General features: G+C 42.2%; 1 non-coding gene across 1 annotated transcript; it reads left to right on the top strand.

Annotated features, from left to right (window-relative positions):
• Positions 1 to 6,770: 6,770 nt before the first annotated feature.
• On the top strand, positions 6,771 to 6,877 carry LOC114222368 (U6 spliceosomal RNA). The gene has a single exon (XR_003611924.1). It is a non-coding gene; the product is annotated as a U6 spliceosomal RNA (small nuclear RNA).
• Positions 6,878 to 8,892: the final 2,015 nt, after the last annotated feature.

Here is an 8,892-nt window from a genome sequence, read left to right as displayed (position 1 = left end):
AAAAAAGTTTAATTACAAGACAGCTTAAATCTAGATTTAGGAAAAAAAATCTCATGCTGCAGGTCAATAATTTTGCTAGTTATACTCAAGTTATATGCTCAAATAATAATATTTTACATCTCAGTTTGAAGCATTTGCATATGTGTGTGTATATATATTCATCAAATGTTCATCAGAATGTTGCTTCCAGAATTAAGGGATAGTCTGCACCCTAAAATACAGAAGTTCATTGCAACCTTCCAAATGAGTTTTCCAACTTGAAAAAACTTAAGATCTTATCTTCTATAGAGGAAGCAATGTAAAGATTTTGGACCAAAGAGAATTTCTGTAACAAGTGATGTGATTCTGGGGTTTTGCATACATACACAAAACAGTAATGGAGACTTTCTAACTTGAAAAGGCTATAAAGAAGAGAAGAGATCATGGAAATTTCATATATACACTATATATATAATATATATAATATTAGGAGGTAGAATCTGAAAGGAAAGACCACTGCATGGATAGTATGCCTAACTTAGTAGCCTGATTTCTTCCTGATATGAGTGCTATGTAATTATTTTGGGAAGTGATTCCAATGAACAGGAGTTGGGTTGGGACCACGACAATGAATAGGGAAAGAAGGAAAGACAGGATGTATGACTGAGCTCGTCGCTGCTGTGGGTGACTGAGACTCCTTCCTTTGGGGGAAGCTTCTGAGAAACTGTAGCATGAGCCTCAGACTCTTCTGCCTTAAAACCAGAGGTAGAGTAGCTTATCTATTGGCTCCCATCCCCATTGATCCAAGTTGCCCCGTGGGGTAATACCTCCCTCACTTCCAGGTTTGCCCATATGTCAGATGATTAGTGAGTTCCAGTGGGTGAAGAAAAGCCCCAGAGAAGAAAGTGAGACATACCAGCTACTGTCAAGTTCAGCCTGCATTCCTCTCTAAACCATGCCATTTGTTTATCATGTCATGTAAAGACCAGCTAAGGTCTTTATCTGGAGCAGCTTCTCAGTTCAAGGGTCAATTGCTCATAAAGCTATGGGCTGCCTGGAGGAAGCACAAATAATATGGAGAGTAAGCTAAAATTAGCACAAATGAGATGGCCTTTGTCAAAGGCTAATCCTGCTCCCTCCCATTTTTTCTGGCTGTCCTTTATTTAGTATGCTTTGTGTACCAGACACTGCATCAAGCACTTCACAAGGATTACCTACCTTGTTCAATCCTTACAAAGTGGACATTGTTACCCTTCCCATTTGAGGGTTGGTTGGCAGAAACAGATGTTGTGGATCACTATCTCAGTGCATCCATGCCTGCTGCCAAAGGAGTGAGAGGCTTAGGCATTTGATAAATATGAGGACAAGTGATTGATTATTTTTACTAAGGCTTGGAAAAGGCCTAGCCAACCCCCTATCATTCTGTCTCTTGACTCTGCTTTATTTTTCTTTTGAGCATATTATTTATTGGTTTATCTATTTGGTTATTGTTGGTCTCCTGCTACTAGAATGTAAGCTCCTTTGGATTTGGGACTTTATCTGTTTTGTTAGAATAATGTCCGGAACAGGGTAGGTAGTCAATAAGTATTTACCACTGAATGTAAAAAGGAAAATGGACTTTCATTGGTATGGGTGCAATGAAATTTGTTTTGTTAAGGACATTGTGATAATGGAATGCTTGGGTGGCTCAGTCTTCTGTCTTTGGCTCAGGTCATGATCCCAGGGTCCTGGGATCGAGTCCCACATGGGGCTCTCTGCTCAACAGGGAGCCTGCTTCTCCCTCTGCCTGCTGCTCCTCCTGCTTGTGCATAAATAAAATCTTTCTTTAAAAAAGAAATTTTTGATAAAATTGGTGATAGACACTGGTATAAGTGAGGGGTGAGTTGCTCAATTTCAGTGAGCAGGTGTAGAGCTCAGCTGAAAGCCCATCGAATATGGAGTCAGTGATAAAGATAAACAAAGAAAAGGAATGAAAAAGGAAAAGATGGGTAGAGATTCATTCAAATTACTCCGTCTATCAATATTTATTGGGCACTATCTGTCTCAGTACATACTAGAGGACACACTGGTTTGATTCAATGTGATAAAATGTAGAGGAAAGAGCAAAGGGGCATCAGAAACTGAAAAAATTTAGAAGAAACAGGACTGAAGAAGGCTCTCTGTAGGATATGTGTAAGGGCCTGGCCTTCTCTCCGAAGCATCTGTGTGAGTGATTTGTGGTATGTGTTAGGGAAAAGGATTACAGAAAGTTTCACACTAGAGAGACCTGGAGAGAATTTGACTCTGTTGCCAAGTTTTCAGAGTCAAAGAGGGCAAAGCTAATGTTTTCTACTGATGCAGGTCATCAAATGTCATCCAGAAATGGAGAGCAGCTTTGATTAAAAAAAAAAAAAGAAAAAGAGAAAGAAAGAAAGAAAGAAAGAAAGAAAGAGGAAAAAAGAAAGAAAAAGAAAAAACTAACAATTATATAAAAATTAGCTCCCTGAGGGTGAATTTCTGGAAAGTGGTAAGGTTTAGAAAACTTGATAGAAAATATAAACAAAACAAATTATCTTGGGCTTGGGGGATGTGGATGGTGGAGATGGGTGCTGTGTATTCAGCTAGTAGTTGAACCAGAACTCTTTGTCCAGTGAATCACTGTTTTCTCCATCAAAGATGAACTGTCAGCCAGACCTACAAAGGGTTCAAGGAGCCCAACGGTCGCAAGAAGAAATGTGCCCACTCTTCCTTCTTTGTCTCAAAGTCTCTCTTCTACTGTTGTCTACAGGGTTGCATTTCCTTGTCTGTGGGGCAGGGTGCGGCTGGGGCCTGGACACTGGAATCAGAAGAGACATTCCTGACTCCCACACAGCCATGTTCCTTCCCCTTCTTTTGGTATCAGAACTCTAGGGGACCAAATCCCAGGCTGGCATTTCTGGCCTTGCCTAAAACTCTCTGTGCTGTTCTAAAAAATAATATCACTGTTATGGTAAGTGATATAAGTCAAGCCAGGAACATGCAGCCCAAGAAGTACATTTTATGTTTTGATTTCTTCTTTTCTCTTGGCAAAAACTTGTTGTTCCCATCCCTGCTAGGGCAGAACTGAAGTCCACTTGGTGTGGAATGGGGAGGGGACCATCCTGCTTGACCGCATTTTAGCCTGGTGCCTGTTCCAGATACCCTGCTGGTTACAGAGAAGCCACTGTGGGAAAACAGGGTGGGTAAGCCTGGGCTTGCACAAAGGAGGTGCTCCAGCCCCCACACTGGCTCCCATGAGATTTTTAGCCAGGGCCAGATCTCCTTAGTGACCTGGATTATAGATTTGATGAGACCTCACTGGATCACACAGTACATAGAGTCTTGAGGTAGGGGTGAGTCTAAACTGAGGGAACAGTTTTTGCCTAGTAGAGGTTACATGTATTATTGAACAGGTTATGAAACAGGTTATGGGACCAGCCTTCCAATCATCCAGGCTGGAAAAATTAGAGTCATTTAAAAATTTCTCCCCATCCTCTATGCCCTAGATAGAAGCAGTCTCCAAATCCCAACCAAGGATCCTAATGGTCCCAAGAAGAAATGTGCCCACCGTTCCTTCTTTGTCTCAAAGTCTCCTTCTACTGTTGTCTACAGGGTTGCATTTCTTTGTCTGTGGGGCAGGGTGTGCTTGGGGTCTGGAGGCTGGAATCAGGTTACATGTATTTCTTTAAGACCAATCCCTCCCAGTGATTCCTACTTTTCCTTTCCATGCCCTGCCATCTCCATGACTCAGCTCATGGGCTGGGAGGCAGCTGGAGGAAGCTGAGTATGGACTCTGGAGAAAGACATTTGGGATGTGCATTTTGGCTCTGTCATGTGACTTGGACAAACTAAACTCTCTGCCCCTCAAGTTATTCTTAGAAAATGGAGTTGATAACACTCCTTACTTTGCAGGAATGTGAGGTTTAAATGAAATGCATTTATAAAAATGCAGGTGACTAAACAGTGTAGTCCCAATTGTTCTTTTAGATGCGGCAATTAGTAGACAAATGTTTATAAGGATATGCACCAAAATGTTAATGGTGTTTTTATATTGGGGTGGTGGGATTTATGGTTTTTTTTTTAACTTGCATGTTTGTGCTTTCCTATATTTTTAAAATCTCCACAGCGAAAACATATTACTTGTGTACTAAAAATCATACATGGGAATTAAAATTCCACCAAACCTTTAAGACCCAGCTGAGATGATACTTGTTTTATTAAAACTTTCCAGATGTTCCTGTTGACAGAGATCCCTTTCTGAGCAAGTTACTGAATCACTTTGAGAGGGAGATGCTCATCTGCAAAATGAGATGTAATAAACACCAAATGGAAATTATATATGCACTATTAAGTATTGAGAATATGCATCTTATAAATATACTCACACATACACACTATTCTCTCTCCCTCCTTCTCTCTCTGGGATTTAGAGATGCCTGAGCACTAGAAAGTGCTTAATAAATGCAATTTTCTTTTTCTGAATACCAGAAACACTTTGTACCCCTCTTATAGCACTTACTGTATTTTGCTTTGTATTATGGTTATTTGTGAACTTCCTATATCTGCTACTAGATTATAAGCCCAGTGAAGGCAACAGCTACTGTGTTCTATTCATTTTTGACCACACAGGGTTTAATGTCTCTTTCATAATAGCTGCTAAATATCCTCGTCGAATGACTGAATGCCTAGGTAAAGGAAGAGGTCCTAGAAGTTTAAAGAACATGCCCCTTTAGGGTTTCAGTTTTGCACTGTCTGATGCTGGGCCTGCCAGTGTAGTTGTTCAACAAATGTTTGTTGATTGGGTGGGCACATGCAGTGGCAAGGACCCAGTGTTCTTGTGAGGGAAGCCGGAGCCCAGGTGAGTATGCCTGGCCCACTGATGGTGCCGCAGGTGTCTGTGAGGAGGTTGGTTCTTTGAAGCGGATGGAGTTTGAAACTCAGACAGCTGTCCAGGGCCAATCCCTCCCACTGCAGGACCTGCTTCTGATTGCTAAGGACAAGGGAGAGGGGACTGCAGCTGAAAGAAACAATGAAGGACATGAAGTTGAAAGAGGGCTGGGAGGAAAGTCTTAAGAGACTGAGGAGGAGCAGACAGTTCTGCTTTTGTAACAGGTTGTGGGGAGCAATTGTCCTCAGGTTAGACTGCAGCATCACTGACATCCACCCCCTGTTGGTGACTTTGGCCCAGAAGGACTTCACCAGGTATTCACGAGCAGAGCCAAGACACCTTCATGGAGCTTTACAAACTTAGGGCAGAAGAGAAAGAAAATAAAGGGGCCCCATAGTAGCTGAGAGGGCCGGGGAATATGGCAGTAAGCAAGCACTTTCTAAGAACTTCCATAACGAGTTATGTGGGACTTTTCATTATAAATGGAGATTTTGACAGGTTAAATAGAAGTGGGCAGAGCCTGAGTAATGCTGGTTATCCTATTACTATGGTGCTCTTTTCCCCTTGGCTAATGCAAGCCAAGAAACAAATTATATATATATATATATATATATATATATATATACACATATATATGTATATATATATAATATATTATTATGTGCATTCATGGAGTGAAGAGATAGTCTGAAAGAGAAAAGAAGAAATGCAGAAAGGAAAATGACTCATTAACAGAACAGTTGTGCCAGCTGAGACACAAGACAAAATGGAGTGAAGCCCTAGATCTCACTGTAGTATACCTGGCCACTTATAGCTCAGGAAAACATGGTGGGACAAAACCTCACTATGCTAGGCCAATCAGTGGGCTCCCAGGAGTAGGTGAGACCCCATGTGATGTCAGTGAGGGCAGGACTATGAAGAGGTAGGACTTTGAATGTTCACTGCTTATTTTCTCGAACATCCTTTGCCAAAAGTTGTGAATATCAATGCCTATCTATTCTCTGGGATATTTGTCTTGGGAAGGAAATATCATATGGGGCTGGTATCTGTATGTATATATACACGTGTGCATGTATATTTATGTACATAGGTAGACCAAGAGCAAATAAAAAATCTTTTAAAATACCTGTTCTGTATATGAAAAAATATTGATGATATACTTGGTAAGACCAGAGAAGAACTAAAAAAAAGAACTAAAGCAATTAAATTTTTGAATAGGACTTCAAGATAGCAATGAAGGAGGTGTTACAGAAGACATAGACAAAAAATATTTTTTGAGAACTTTCCAGATTTCATCACTGGTTTACATATACCATTTCTTCTGATTCTGTGAGAACACTGTGAAGTGGGTAGAGTATCATAGTCCCATCTTATAGATTGGCAAACACATTGGGAGGGTAAAGGGATTGTTGAGAGTAAGTGGCAGGTGGAGAACTATACCTAGGTTTGTAGACTCAAAATCTCTTGCTCTTGTGCTATTGCACTAATAAGCAGTGACATTTTCTACCTTATCTCTCATTGTATCTTTTTTATATAAAAAATTTTATATCTTATATACATTATATATCTCAGATATCACCATTCTATCAAAAAATCTGGGTGTTATTCTGATAGAAATAGAAAGTCCACTTTTCCTGAGAATGGCATTTATTGATGCATAGCCTGTTTCTCTGTGATTTCCAATAAAGCTTATGGACATAAAGTTTTTCAAGAATATTACTGGGAATAAATTTAAGGTGATATTTTAGTTGTTATTCTGAACACCCTGTGTCCACTTTGACTTTGTGTCCCACTGATGACACCTACCACTTCCCTTGGAAGTTTAGAAGACACCTGACTCCCTGGTGTAGCGGCGGGGGGCACTTCTGGAAGGTGGTGGAAGAAAACTTTTTAAAAAGCTTGGGTGGTGCTCGCTTTGACAGCACATTTACTAAAATTGGAATGATGCAGAGAAGATTAGTGTGGCCCCTGCACGAGGATGACACGTAAATTCGTGAAGCATTCCATATTAAAACGAAAAAAAAAGGAAAAGAAAGCTTGGGTGGCTGTGCTGGGCATGGAGATGCAAGGGAGGATTTGTTGCCCTCGGTTCTGGGAGTGATGTCAATAGACAGCCTCCAGCCCTTAGCCCCTTTGGGAGTTGCCTCACCCGCGGGCACGCATTCCAGGGGATTGCCCACTTCCAATGACCGATCAAGGCAGAGGGTAAAAGTGCAGCTATTTGGGCCCCTTCAGGCCAGCTCTAAGGGGTTATTTGCTCCAGCATTCCCTGTGGAGTTGGCTGAGGCTGCTGGACCTGCATCGCAGCCGGTCTTTTCCCTGTGCCCACTCCTGCTTCCTTTCTCTCCTTTCCAGAGATGTGGATCCCAGAGGCATTCCCTGTTTAACATCCTGAATCCTAAACTCTTTCTCAGAGTCTACATCTTGGAGAACTTGAACTGTAACAATTCAATTTATCTGTACTTTCTTTTGGAGCAGGGGTAGGTAATTTTCTATAAAGGGTCAGATAGTAAATATTACAGCCCTTGCAGTCCAACCCTGGCTTTGTAGTGTGAAAACAGCCATAGATAATATGTGGATAAATGAGCATGGCTGTGTTCCAATAAAACTTTATTTACAAAAAGAAGCACTTGGCTGGATTTGGCCTGTGGATGTAGTTTGCCAGAGAATTACTGATTACTGAGAATTACTGATTCATTTCAGATGATTGGAGAATTCTGGCAAATTCCTGATTAATTTCTTCATGCCCAATATTGCCTAAGTTACAGAGCAGCTCATTATTGTGCATAGTGAGTGCTGAATGCAGGATAAAGCAGTAAGATATACTCAACAGAGCTAACAGCCCACAAATACAGTTTCAACATAAGACAGATTTATGATCTAATGCTAGAAGGTACTTTTAGAGGTTGTATTCTGCTCTAGGCAGAGTTGTTCCCCTTTAGCCTGGTTCATTAGCAACTTGGCATCCCCTTCTCCGGATCCATGAAGATGGAGAAAGAAGACTCCCAAAGGGAAGAGTGAGGGAAGGAAAGGGCCAAGGCCTCTGCCAGCACTTTTGCATATGTTATTTCTCTTCTTTCACACAAACTGTGTGTGTTTGTGTCCCCGTTTTGCATAGGAAGTGATTGCCTCAGAGAAGGTAAGGAGGCTGCTCTGCAGAGCTTGTAAACATTGGAACTGATTTTAAACCCAGGTATGTGGGACTCGAGAGACCATGTCCTTTCCAGTCCTCCAGGCTGACCTGTCAGCTTGGCCTTGGATTGGAGATAGTTCTTCTTTAAACCTGATCATTTCTGCCTGAGAGGGCTTGGCACAAAGAGCTGGATCCTAGACCAGCTTTCATGGCTCTGTTCCTGGGTTTCGTTGGAGGCTGAGTTTCCACATTCTTGCCATTAGCCAGCTCTGGGCCATGGCATCTGATGAGTTGAAGCTGTTGGATGCCTGGGCCCAGCTGGTTGGTGCTGGCTTTGAAGTTCACTTTCAATCCTTGCAGGTATGAGCATGGTGGGGGCCCTGCACCAAGTCCTATCACCTTCCTTCTGTCAGGCAACTGTCATCACTCCACAGAGCTTATTCACAGCCTGTTGTCAGGAAGCTGGCCAACTCCTTGGGAAGGTGAGAGAGGAAATTAGGAGGCTGGGGGCTGGGAGGAATCATGCTATCGTTATGCTCTTACCTTAAGGCTAATGGAAATAACACTGCTCTGGCACCTGGAGAGCTGGCTGGAGCCCAGGCTCTGCTGCACATCAGCAGCGTGGTCCTGGGTGAGTCCTGTAATGTCTTTGAACTGCTCTTCTCACCCGTGTAAGAAGGATAAATATTCTAGCTTGCCTACCTCCTGCATGGCACAGTTGTAAGGATCAACCTGAGTGACACATGGGAGAAAGCAGCTGGAGAAGCAGCCAGGGCATAATCCAGTGGTTCTCACACATCAGTGTACATTAGAACCACCTGAAGGGCTTGTTAAAACAAGAGTCCTGGGGCCACTCTCAGAGTTTCTAACTCAGTAGACCTGTGGTGGGGCCTGG

Source organism: Eumetopias jubatus, unplaced genomic scaffold (assembly GCF_037043125.1).
Source record: "Eumetopias jubatus isolate StellerSeaLion01/CBP00866 unplaced genomic scaffold, mEumJub1_p1.0 scaffold_13, whole genome shotgun sequence".
In the NCBI taxonomy this organism is placed as follows: Eukaryota; Metazoa; Chordata; class Mammalia; order Carnivora; family Otariidae; genus Eumetopias; species Eumetopias jubatus.
This window is presented reverse-complemented; position numbering and strand designations above follow the sequence as displayed.